The following is a 12,171-nucleotide window of genomic DNA, read 5'->3' as shown; positions in this document are numbered from 1 at the left end:
GGACTTAGCAAACCAGCTCCGTCTGCCTCCATAAGTGTGCTCCTATCTGCACCCATCACAACCAGCTCACAGAGGGCCCCTCGTCTCATGGTCCAGTGAGATGAGGCGTGAAATCTGCCCACGCTCACCATGACTTTGCCTCCAGGGTGGAGTAAATAGCTATAATTAATTCATTGCCTAGCCTATGCCAGGCCATCAGGAGACACTATATTTTAGATGTCATACGGACTCTAAAATAAGTGCTATTCCTGTATTTCAGATAAGGACACTGATACGCACAAGGTCTGTTTGAGTCTGTTGACCCTGCCTCGGATTCTGGAACTTCCGAGAGCATCAGAATCACCCAGAGGACTTGATAAGCAGGTACGGCTGGGCCTCAGCACCCAGGCCCTGGCTCAGCAGTGCCAGGGTGGAGCCCGAGGAGCTACAGTCTAAGTTCTCAGGTGACACGGCTGCTGTCTGCCTGAAACCAACTTTTGAGAATGGTGGTCCACATGATCCCCTGCTTACGGAATCACAGAGAACCCAGAGAAAACGAGAAAGGACACGGGAATGTGTCTATGGTGTGGCGGGGAAGAAAGGCGGTGGTATTAAACCCAGGAGTAGGGAGCTCCCACTCGGGTGGGAGCCCAGTTATCCAAGAGGCCCTTCCAGGCACTAGAAGTTCAGGTACTGTCCTGAAAAAAAATGGGGAGGATTTTTGGCAAAAGGAGCCATTAGTTGAACATTTCTCCAGGTGTCTTCCTGGGATGACAGGCACCATGCTGGCTGAGAACCCCGGAGGACCCAGAGCCTGGATTCCAGGGCAGGAAGCCTTGGGATCCTCTCCCTCAAGTGTGCGGTGTAGGCAGAACACAATTAAAGGAATCTGTGGTCAAATGAGTTTGGAAAGCTTTGCCTATGGAACCCCCAAACCCCATTGTCTCTACCCTTTGGAGATTTGGATTTCACATTTGTCAGTGATGGGCCGTGAGAAGTCCTATAGTTAAGAAACCCATGAAACTACACAGAGAGGCGTCTTGCCCTTGAGCTGACATTGGGAGACACTTTGGGGAGTACTGCCCTGGTCTCAACACTACTGTTTATATCCACAGAGAAAGAAGATCCAGAAGGGTGGCGACTTGATCAAGGTCGCCGAGACAGTAACAGGGCCGGGGCTGCAAACAAGCTTTGTGTTTCTGAGTCCTTTCCACGGGCAGACCTCTCCCCATTGTCCTGAACCGCTCTGAGGTGAGCTGTCCCTCTCAGCAGATACTGAAGACAGGGGAGCATTGGAGAGCCCTCCTCCTCTACCACCTCCAACGCAGCATCAGCCTCGTTGGGGAGAACTTGTTAAAAATGCAGATTCTCAGGTCCTGCACCTGAGCTCCTAAACCCGAATTTCTGGGGTGGCTCCCCAAGAACCTGTGTCTTTAAAAGAACTCCATTTCCCAAAGGGCCGTGTGGACAGAGTTTGCAGTGGTGGCTCGGTAAGTACGTCAGAGAGCTAGCTTTCATCCCATTATACGTTGGAAAAGCATTGATTGTTGTTTTAAAGACAAATCCCACATTCCTCCTCACATGTGAACATCTCATGATCCAATTGGCCTCTGTGGTCAGATATTCAGCCTTTTTCCTATGTTTCCATTCCATTATTATTGTTTCAAATTCCATAAGTACTAAAAAAAAATCATTTTCCATCCCCAAATGTGGTTTGCATACTTATACCCTTCACTCCTCAAATGCAGATTCTTTTTAAATATATTTTTTTTCATTCCAGAGAACATCAACCTTTTTCTACTCAGCAAAGACAAGTTTAAACAGATACCAGGTTCAACGGGAGACTCATTTTCCATTTTCCATGGCAAAGAATCCAAGCCCTGGAATAAGCCAGAGGTATCATTTGCTGAATATTTTTGTAAAGACAGTTTAATTTCAGGCTCTTTATTTGCAAGAGAGCTGGCTAACCCAAATAAAACATTATACATCTGTCTGTTGTTATGAGTGACCAACTTCAGCTGAACATGATTACTTAATAACAGCTAACTTTCCTATAGAATAAGAATGTGCACTAGGTAAGAGCGGATGGAAATTTCCTTCGGTTCACCAGCCCTGATTCCTCTTGCTCCAACATGTGAAGAGCTTGGGTAATAAGCATACTCTCCCCTTTAATCACAGCACGGCTTGGCCATGCATTGTTGTGAGGTGACTGGTAAAACAGGAAGATTCATGTCTGGGGGAAACCAAGGCCAGTGGGGTTGCCTTAGCTTCCCTCAGGCGCAGCTCCCCAGGTTCTCTGCAGGGAATAGATTTCTGCGATTGCTCACAGAACCTCACTTGCTATTCTCGTCTGGACTGATTCAGACCCAGAGAAGATGGCAAAGGAACACAGTTGTTGGCAGAGGAAGAGGAAGTACGGGGCGTTGGGGCTTGTTTGACTGTAATGGGGAGTAAGTCAGAGGACAGCATCCGAGGACGATCCTTGCACAGACAGATTCTTCACTTTATTTTACTTAATAAAACTTCAAACTGGGCATAGCTGGAGCATGGAAAGACGAAGAGAACCCGCAGGAAGCCGAGGAGGCGCGGCCGGTTCTCTCTGTCTGCTTCTGGCCCTGGGGACTTGCAGGGCCTGGAACGCGACCCTTTTACCAACTTCATATGTGACTTGCAGTTCCTCAAAACGAGCTTCCCCCAACCGCATCTCCCTCCTGTGAAGACTAAGTCTAGCACCTTCCACTGCTCACCCGCATCTTTCTTTGCCTCCAGTTTACAATATCTTTTGACAGTGACGAAGACAGGGAAACATAGAAAGCACATTATAAATATAGATACTGATTTCAGGCAGCCAGGCTTGTTTTTCTGGTTTTGTGCTATTTTTTTTTTCTTTTGTGGAAAATGAATTTGGAGTTGCTGGTCTTTATGGTTAACTTGACGACTAGTGGACTTTGGTGTGATTCACCTGCATAAGAGGAGGAATTCTCCTTGTTGATTTTCACGCTGTCCCGTGGGGAATCTTACCCCAGACAAAGGAAATTACGATTTTTGCTTGATTTGGAACTAAGCTACTTAACAACGAGTCGAGTGTCAAGACGTTTCACAATCCAGTCTCACTGTTGTTAGTCTAAGCTTTGACCACATTTCTCTGATACAGAAACCGGATCTCACAGGATCCCAGGAGAACGCAGTTTAATACCCAACTTCTTGATTTGTGGTCCATTTATTTTAAGGACTGGTAATATTTGTGAGTTGTTTTCTTGCCCCACAGTTGAAAACACAGATGCTTCTGATCTCTAAGTGATAATAAGACCTGTTTAAGTTTCAAAATGCCTTCACATTCGATCAAAGTGGTCGACCTTTGCCAGGGAACTAATCTCCATCAGTAAACAGTGTAAGAAAAGACATTCTTGCCATCTGTACTTAATTAGCTGGAGGATGTTGGACCAGTTTTGGTGGTGTTTGGGTTTCTAGTTATAATACAAAATGCCCAGTTAAATTTGAATTTCAGATGGACGGCAAAAAACTTGTATAAGTATGCCCTGGGCAATATTTGATACGTGCTCATACTAAAAATTATTCATTGTTTATCTGAAATGCAGATATATGAACTTTCTATATACTTGTATATGTGCTAAATGTAGAGATACAGAAAGCACACTAGTCATATATATACACACATATATATGTATGTATAGATATGTTTTTTAGTTTTTTGCTAAATGCCTGTCAACCCTAGGGAAGAACAAATATATGTTCTAGAGAAGCTCAGAAAGCCAAAAACAACTTAAAGACAAGGTTTTGGCATACAGAGGGCATTCTGGGAAGAACAGTACTGGGAACTCTGTTGCCAAATCCCTCCGTTGGGTGCTGGGTGTTGGTGGGGGGCAGCTTTTCCTGTGTGGTCCCTGGAGGTCTCACCAGGCTAATAAGCCGGCCTCACTTGCAACGATTTCAACTCAGGATCCTTAACCATTTTTGTATCATGGTCCCTTTTGCTGTATTTGTGAGACAAATGAGTGTCTTCTGAGAATGGGATATTTAAATAGGTTCACGAGTTAAGGTTCCAGAGGACTCCACCAATATCAAAATGCCCTTATTACAATATGGGAAAAGCCCCCAATTGTTCTTCTTTTCCAATCACCAGACAAAAACTATTTCTCTGAATTGTGGTGAGCAGATTCAAGATCTCCCCCCAAATATAATGTGATACTGAGATATCTGTGCCTGCTACTAAGACAGGGTCACAGTTGCAGCAATACAGTGGTGGTATTTTGCACACCTTCAGAGCAAAAAACACATGAATTTTAGTGAGAGCTTATTGGAAACACACTACTCCCTTTCCCTCTCTCCTAAGGCCGCAGTTCCTCCTGTGTTCCCCCCACGCCCAGGCTCTCTGGACTGGGTTTACACCTGTCTGTGAATTTTAAATGCCATGATTCTGATTATGTCACAGAGGTCGGGGCCGACCCTCTGAACCTTTCTTGATTGACTTTCCCCGGAGACGCAGCCAGCCATCTCAGATACGGGTTCCTTATAAAAACAGCCGGGATACTTAACAATTAGAATCAAGTCAACACCCTTGCAACAGGACAGGGCTGCACATACCAAGGTTAGCAAGGAACATCTTCAGTGTTCACGCGGGCAGAGCAACACCCGCGGGGAGTTGTTCCAACATCCTCTACTCTACATTAGTGGCACCCTGACCCGGAAACAAAAGAGGATGGCAGAAAACACCCGAGATACGGACATAATCCTGGCTCTTCATACCTGGCGTGGCACGTCTCAGAATCACGGAGCTGGATGTCATAGTTAATCCTGGCTCAGTCACATGCAGCGGGTCATTACCGTGGTCCATCGCTCTCTTACCGGGAAACAGAAAGCGTGCTCACCTGCAGAGCACGAATTCAGACAATGGTCCCCTCACGAGCCCTCCAGGGGCACCGCTGCTGACAGAGCAGAGCCCCAACACCCTCCCAGAGCTAAAGGACTCTTAGGTCCTGGCTCTCACTCCCCTGGGGCTTTGTTCCTTCCAGGACAGAGCCTGGGTGCGCTCCTGCCAGTGCCCTCAGGGCTCCACGCCTGGAACCCAGCCCAAGGTTCTCCACTCTCCTGCTTCTTGGTTAAATCCCCCTCCTTCAGAGGCCAGGTTGAACATTACCACCTCTGGACGTAGAAAACACCCAGCAGGACAGTGTAAAGGTTAAGGACACCCAAGCCTGCTCCTATTGACACTAGCTGTGCGACTTGGGACAACTGAGACTTTGACACTCAGTGTCTTCCTCTGCAGCGTGGAGACAGCAGCAATTCCGGCACCTCACAGGGTTGTGACAGGTTAGACTAAAAAGGGACACGAATCTGTCTGCTCATACCAGTTGTTACACAGGAGTTAGCTGTTATCCTTATCTGTGCACAATCAATAAAACACAAAATAGGACTCACTCAAAAGAAATCACATTTACCGCACAGGAACAGCAGAGGGTTATGTTCTGATTATGTGAAGTTCGTATAAATCCATAAGAACCTTCCTCCCCTAAACCCTCATCCTCAACATTTATAGAGACACAATTTGAAAAACATCCAAAAGGTGAAAAGACAATGCAACCCTTCAACATGAATTCTTTTTTGTGCCGAGAGTTTATTGGGCACCTAGCGTGTGCTAAGGTCAGTGTGGGGTGCTGGGATCCAGCAGTGAATAGGATCCCCTTGGTCCTCACCCTGGTGTATTTAGAATAGGACAGGGAGGAGAGGCTTTAAGCAAATCGTTCCACAAGATACGCTTAAAGATATTTATGGGAAGAACTGGGGAGGCAGAAGGGAACATGGGACATATATTCTGGTCTGGGGTCTGGGAAGGCTTCCCTGAGGAGGTGGCATTAGGTGGCAGAAGCCCTTGGGCAGGGGACGAGGCAAGCCGGGTGAGGGTGAGTTTCAGGGTACATGCATCTGCAAAGCCCACGGTGGCTCGGAGCTTGGTGCCTTCCAGGAGGGTGTCAGGTAGGGGAGAGGACAGAGGGGCCAGGCAGGACCAAGGCACAGAATCACATCACGCAGGGTTTCCTGAGGACGGTCGCCTTTGTCTTAGGGGAATGGGGAAGGTCTTCGCATTTATTCCAGGAAGAGGCAGGACTGGACTTGCTGGTTAAAATGATCCTTCTGACAAGATGGAGAAAGGACTGGCCAGGGCAGGCGTAGCTGCTGAGAGTCTGTTCAGTGGGCACGGTCAGTAATCCAAGCTCACATTACTGAAACGTGGACGGGGACAGTGCCAGCAACTTGAGAACAGCACAGAGCTCCGTGCAAGGTCCCAGGAAGACCCAACAGGCCTCCCTAACAGGTGCTGCTGGCACGAGGTGGTGAGGGAGACACGCTCTCACCTGGCTTCCTGGCATGGGTGGCGCGGGGTGGGTCAGGGTGGGGCGGTGCTTTACTGGCCAGAGGATACTGGACCTTTACACTGGGCACACGTTACTGGACACCCAGGTTTTTGAATGCTTGGATGTTGTGGCAGCGTGGAGCTCATTCTTACACTCCACAGGTGATCCTGATGCCGGAGGCTCCCACCTGGGGTGAGACCCTGGGCCCAGGTGCAGGTCCTGGGAGTGCCCGGGAGACACTACCCAGGGCTGAGAACTAGCATCTGCACTGATGGACCTGACTTTCCAGGGACAGGAGGGACATATGTAGCACTTCAGTCTACAAGCAGAACTGGAACTATGATCCTGCACAAGTTTTCCCCCGACAGTAGAACCTGCAAGAAGCAAACCCCGTCTGAGCCCCAGGAAGCCTGGGGGTCACCCAGATCACCAAAAATGCAACATGGTTTTCAATGTATAAAATATTTATAAACTGAAATATTAAGTAGTCCTTAAAAATCAAAGCAAAATGGAAAATGTGTTTAAAAAAAACAATAAACAGAGTTGGATGTACCCTGTAATCCTCTTTTTTTTTTTTCTCTCTCTCTCTGTCGAGGTAATGTTATAATGCAGTGCCTCTAAAATGCTAGCAGAAGTTATCTCTTTAAAGGAAAACACAATTAGAAAGGATTTCCAACCAGATTTTCCATTTTTATGCAGTTAATCTGAAAATTCAATTTCCCTAGCACAGAGCATGCCCAAGCATTCCAGATTTTACTGTAAATGAGAAGTACTCACAGCGTTCTCCTGAAAAACTTTCCACACACTGTCGTGGCCAAGTCTATGAAATCAGTAACTCTCAGAGATGTTTTGATTGTACCAATCTGAGAGCTGAGTTTTCAGTAAGTAATGAGGACTATCGTTTGCTGTTAACTAAAGGCTTAATGCCATCGACTGACGAGTTTGCAATCCGTCCAAGAGGACTGCTGATAAAGCAGATTCCTGCCCAATACCTTTGTTTGGGCAGGTCCCTCCACTCCAGATTCCTTTTGTCCTGTGTCCTTTGGCAAACTCCTATTCATCCCTCAAGGCCGAAGTGAAATGTCACCTCTGTTTCCAGATGGAATTTATCCTGTTCCTCTCTTCTGCCTTTGGCAGGTTGTCCATACCTGTGACAACACTTAAGTGCTGTAATGATCTGTTTCAGAACATGTCTTTCTCCATAAAAGACAGGTCTGGAGGTATAGGTGTTTAATTTATCTTTTAATCTCTATGCTAAGCACAAGGCTTGGCATATGGTAGAGAATCAATGTTTGAAGGAGAAACAGAGATGCTGTTCAGGTGAACTCAGAGCCCTCCATGTACGTAGCCAATGTAGCCCGTTTAAAGATATCATAAATGGTATTTTAGATCAGAGAGAAAGCCCATCCACAGCTAGGCAGATTGGGGGTGGGGCATGGGTGGGGTACTTCACTGATTTGAATGATCAACCTAGAAATAAAAATTTAGACTTCTTACTCCGATTCACAGGACAAAGAATATTCTTTAATATCCTACCTTGAAAATTAGTGGCACATCTGTCAAGTTGACAAAGATAATTAAAATCATGTGCATAGACATATTCATTTTAGCCCAATGAATTACTTTTTCTGTGCGTTTCATGTTCCATGAGGTCCTAAGTATGCTGACCATCTCCAAAGGCTTCTGAGGTTCCCTTCTCTTTATTTGTCTCCTTAGCACAAGTGTCTCCAACAGTAATGGGAACAGATATAGCAATCAAATAACGGAATCATTCAAATTTAGCTTCTACTTGGTCCTTTCCAATGTATATACTTTTGCATACTTAAAAATATGCATAATATATTAGTATAGGACAAAATTTCATATATTGTGCATTTATGTCCCAAAGTATTCTTCCCGCCTTTGGGGGGGATGGATGATTATCAGTAGTTGAATCTACTGCTTTAGACAAATGCTTATTAAACTTTAACATCTGTACAATTCCTTGGGGATTATTTAAAATGCAAAGTATTATTCAGAAGTTCTGGGCTAAGGTCTGAGATTCTGCCTCTCCGTGAGCCCTTGGGTGGTGCCGAGGCTGGATGGCCAAAGCTGGTACTCTGAGCAGTGATCAGCCTCCTGTAGCCAGGGTTCCTTGTTGGGAGTACACAGTGTATAGTATCCTGAATAACCAGGGTGACCGTGTTCTCACTTCCCCTGGATGACCATGGCTGGCACCACCCTAGACACGTGAAAGAAAGTGATTCACGCCATAAATAGATGGCGGGGGCATCAAAGCTCTCCAGTGGCTTTGCAGAGGACGGGTCCCCTGGAGAGCTTTCTGGACAGATGGTTCACCTCTAGGATAAAGTTCAAGGCCATGAGCTGACTTTATTAAACAAACCAACAAACAAACATCCCAAAGCCCTGTTTATAAATCTCCATCCAGTATTACAAAATGGTCCCATCGTCAGCGATTCTCTGCCAGTGTTTGGTTTCTCTCTGGACACTTTCTTCTGGGGAAGCAGAGCTGAAAACCAAGGTCTTGATCACTCCTGGTCATAAAGATCCTGTGGGGCTCATGTCAAGTGCCAAGCGGGGCGTCTTCCATTCTGACTAACAGCTACCTCCACACACCCTCACCCTGAGGAGCCGGAAATGAGTAGGTTACAGATGCTCTTCATCCAAAAGAAGAGAAGAAACATCACCCCCCCCACCACCACACACACAGACACAGACACACACTCACACACTCACACACACACACACACACACACAGACACAGACACACACTCACACACTCACACACACACACACTCACACCACTGACTGGATAATATGAATCTCTTCATTCACATGCTTTACCCAACCATCTGTGCTTGTGAGTCCTATCACAACCGTCAAAAGGCTGCTTTGACCTAATCTGAACCATATTCCTGGCTTCATTTTGAGCCAGCTTCATGGTGCAAGGGAGACCACAGACGAGTGCCCACGTCTTCGTGCTGTGGAACCTGTATTCATGCACAGGGACACGGGCTGAGTTACCCAGGTGCTTCCCCTGAGACGTGTCCCCAGTCCATGGACTCAGGCCTCTAGCTGCTGTGACATCTAGGAGAACAGGTTGGGAACCCGAGGAGGATGGAAGGCCAGGCACCCATCTCTTGCAGTGAGTTCCTGAAGGAAACCCAGGTGCCAATTCCCAGGATTCTTCCTCGGATCTGTCTTCGGTCCCACTTTCAGCCAAAGAATCTGACATTTGAGGGTGGAAATGGGAATGGGACCCTGGCCCTGACCTTGGCCATGTCCTCGTGTTTGTTCTGAGTTCCGCATCCACTTGCTCCTGGTCATTGGTAGTTCAACCCACAGACTGAGAAAGCCAAAATGCTGGTCCCGGGGTCATGGGGGCGCCCACTGGTTGTCTGAGTGACCTTCACCATGGAGCCAGCTGTGGGCAGGACAAGGGCTGGAGAGAGCTGTGTAGAGGAGCAAATGACCTCGCCTCCATTCCCACAGAGTCTAGTGGCAGCTCTTCAGCCAAGGGACCAAGTCATCTGTCCACTGTGCCACTGGGCTGGTCACTAGGGGCTCAGCCGGTGGACAGAGTCCATTGCTCATCCTCTTGACTCTCTGCACAGTGCAGACCCTTGCTGTAGCCGTCTCCCAGCTCCCTGTAGCTCTCCGTCTCCCTCTCAGTTCCACTCGCAGGATTCTTCTCTGCTGCGGGTCCTTTCGTGGCATTCCCAGCCCCAGACCTGTGTGTCCAAAGCAGGTCTACCCTGCCACTGCCATCCAGCCGTCCAGGTGACTATGGCTCCTCCAGTGCTCAGAGGTGCCCCACAGGAAACCAGCCTCACCTCATTACCCAACTCCCAGATGTGAGCCCCGAGAAAAGATACTCAATATCCCCAGTGTCCCTCGAAATCCCTGAGAGCTGCCCCCCGCTTTGCCACCCACCTTAACACATCGACTAGAGCCACATATGATCATCCCTCTGCACCCACAAGGATTGCTCCCCCAGGAATGCAGGGGCTTACATCTGTTAAGGAAAATGGGGGTACCACCTGCCTGCATGCACCTGTGCATTTTAAATCATCTCCAGATGACTCATAATGGAAATAGCTACAATTTGATGGTGTTTAGAGAATAAACGACAAGGGAAAAGTCCACGCAGGTTCAGTGCAGACACCACCACCTTAGGCCTGACCACCTAGTGCGCCAACGCGATGCGAGCAGAACCGTGCTCAGTCATGCTGGGCAGAGATGCAAGTCCAGAAACGCCAGAGGCTGTAGCAACAGCTGTGTCTACATACCACTTCATTTGCTATAGTGCTTGGCAAGTATTAAATGCAAGTTTTGTCTTTTGGAACTCTCTGGAAGCTTGAACCAATAGTTTTGGTCCTCTGGCGGAGTCTTCATAGGCAGAAACTGGGGGCTCCTCTCTTCAGTGCCCCTGCAGGCTCACACTGGAGGTCCCTGTCCCATGCAGTGTGCCCTTCCATGTGCTCTGCACAGGGCAGCCTCAGTGCTCTGCCCAAGCCCCTCCTGCCCAGCTCGAGGTTCCCCTGATCTACAGCCAGAACCCCACCCAGAACCTGGGCCTGTGGATGTGCCACCCTGCAGGGACTGCCACACCCTGCTCTCCGGAACCTTCTCCTGGGTTCAGTGCGTTCCCTCCCTGCTCCCTGGTTCTTCAGGCTCCGGAACACTCTCCCCTGTGTACTTGAGCTGTTTGACTTGTGTCTGATTATAGTGATTCTCCAACTGACAACTGTCTTTAGTTGAGAGTGTGCACGTGACCACACTGTGTCATCAGTTCACGTGCTCATAACTCCGAACTTCAGAAGAACGCAGGTAAAACTCGGGTGGAAATTAGTAACTGGAGGCCTGGAGAAGTCAAGGTTTGCCTAAGATCACGCGACTGGTCAGTAGCAGGACCATAGTTAGAGCTCGGTCTTTCCAAGGAGAAAGGCAGCTCCTGGTCCCTGGCTGCCAGCACTTCTCCCTGGGATGCAGGCCCGGGTCCCAGCAGGGCTCGAGTGAGTGTGGGATGTGTGTGGGGGGAATGAGTGGAGGCCGAAGGAACGTGGGACCTTCAGTCCTGGAAAAGCAGTCCTGGATCTCAAAAGCCGTGCCCCTCCGCGGTGGCTGCAGTGAGTGGAGGGAAAGTTGTGGGATTTGGTCCCTCAGGCACACCACTCCTTGCTGGTGAGAGATGCAGTGCCTAGCTTGGAGTCGTCAGTCTTCAGAGGTGATGGTGCCAGCACTAACCATGAGCCTGCTCCTGTTCCTCTGTTCACTCCAGATGGGCGTCCACAGCCACCCAAGCCAGGGCTAGCGTTTGCCTCCCTCCCTTTCCTCACATCAACCACTGCTCCGTCTTCCATTTGCTCTCCTGGACGATTCTCGTTCCCACTCTGCTCCTTCCCCTCTGGTGGCCACCCTGGTGCAGGTCCTTGTGGCTCCACTCCCAAGCCACCTCAGCCCTGGCTCTTGCTCTCCTGGCCTCCTCACCCCTGCACTCTGTGGTCCTTCTGGAAGCAGTCTCTCCAAGTACAAACACCATTGTTCAAAACCAAGAACGTGTCCTGTCAGTGGACGAGCCACAGCACCTGTGTGTTCTATACCCCTGGGCCAAGCCCAGCTGACCCTCATTTTTGAACTATCGATCTTATAACCCAGTTCTTCCATGCTCTAGCCCCTGGCTATCATTTTGGCCAGATCTCTGGATGTTCCCTCTCCATTGTCCACACTTCAATGATGATGAGCTGCTTTCATGTCCGTACAAGCCCAGGGCTGCCTCAACCTTTCCACCTCTTGTCCTCACCCTGTCTCTCCTGCC

The 12,171-nt window shown here is 48.5% G+C and overlaps 1 protein-coding gene and 1 long non-coding RNA gene across 5 annotated transcripts in view; one reads left to right on the top strand and one right to left on the bottom strand.

Annotated features, from left to right (window-relative positions):
• LOC144376494 (uncharacterized) overlaps positions 1 to 1,968 on the top strand; it is a 3,389-nt gene extending 1,421 nt beyond the window's left edge. Inside the window, exons 2-4 of the long non-coding RNA XR_013437033.1 lie at positions 260 to 363; positions 1,095 to 1,230; positions 1,760 to 1,968. This is a non-coding gene — a long non-coding RNA (uncharacterized LOC144376494). The remainder of the gene's footprint in view (positions 1 to 259; positions 364 to 1,094; positions 1,231 to 1,759) is intronic.
• Positions 1 to 12,171, bottom strand: part of Kcnj15 (potassium inwardly rectifying channel subfamily J member 15) — a 46,834-nt gene that overhangs the window by 14,909 nt on the left and 19,754 nt on the right. The window contains exon 1 of one of the 4 annotated variants that reach the window (XM_078044649.1): positions 4,747 to 5,100. The exons of 1 other annotated variant lie outside the window; for it this stretch is intronic. The gene's annotated coding sequence lies outside the window, so the exon portion shown is untranslated. Of the gene's footprint in view, positions 242 to 4,584; positions 4,697 to 4,746; positions 5,101 to 12,171 lie in introns of those variants that run through there. 2 more of the 4 variants (XM_078044650.1, XM_078044651.1) reach the window with 2 other exon arrangements.

Source organism: Ictidomys tridecemlineatus, chromosome 3 (genome assembly GCF_052094955.1).
Source record: "Ictidomys tridecemlineatus isolate mIctTri1 chromosome 3, mIctTri1.hap1, whole genome shotgun sequence".
In the NCBI taxonomy this organism is placed as follows: domain Eukaryota; kingdom Metazoa; phylum Chordata; class Mammalia; order Rodentia; family Sciuridae; genus Ictidomys; species Ictidomys tridecemlineatus.
The sequence above is the reverse complement of the archived record's forward strand: the minus strand, read 5'-3'. Positions and strand labels throughout refer to the sequence as shown.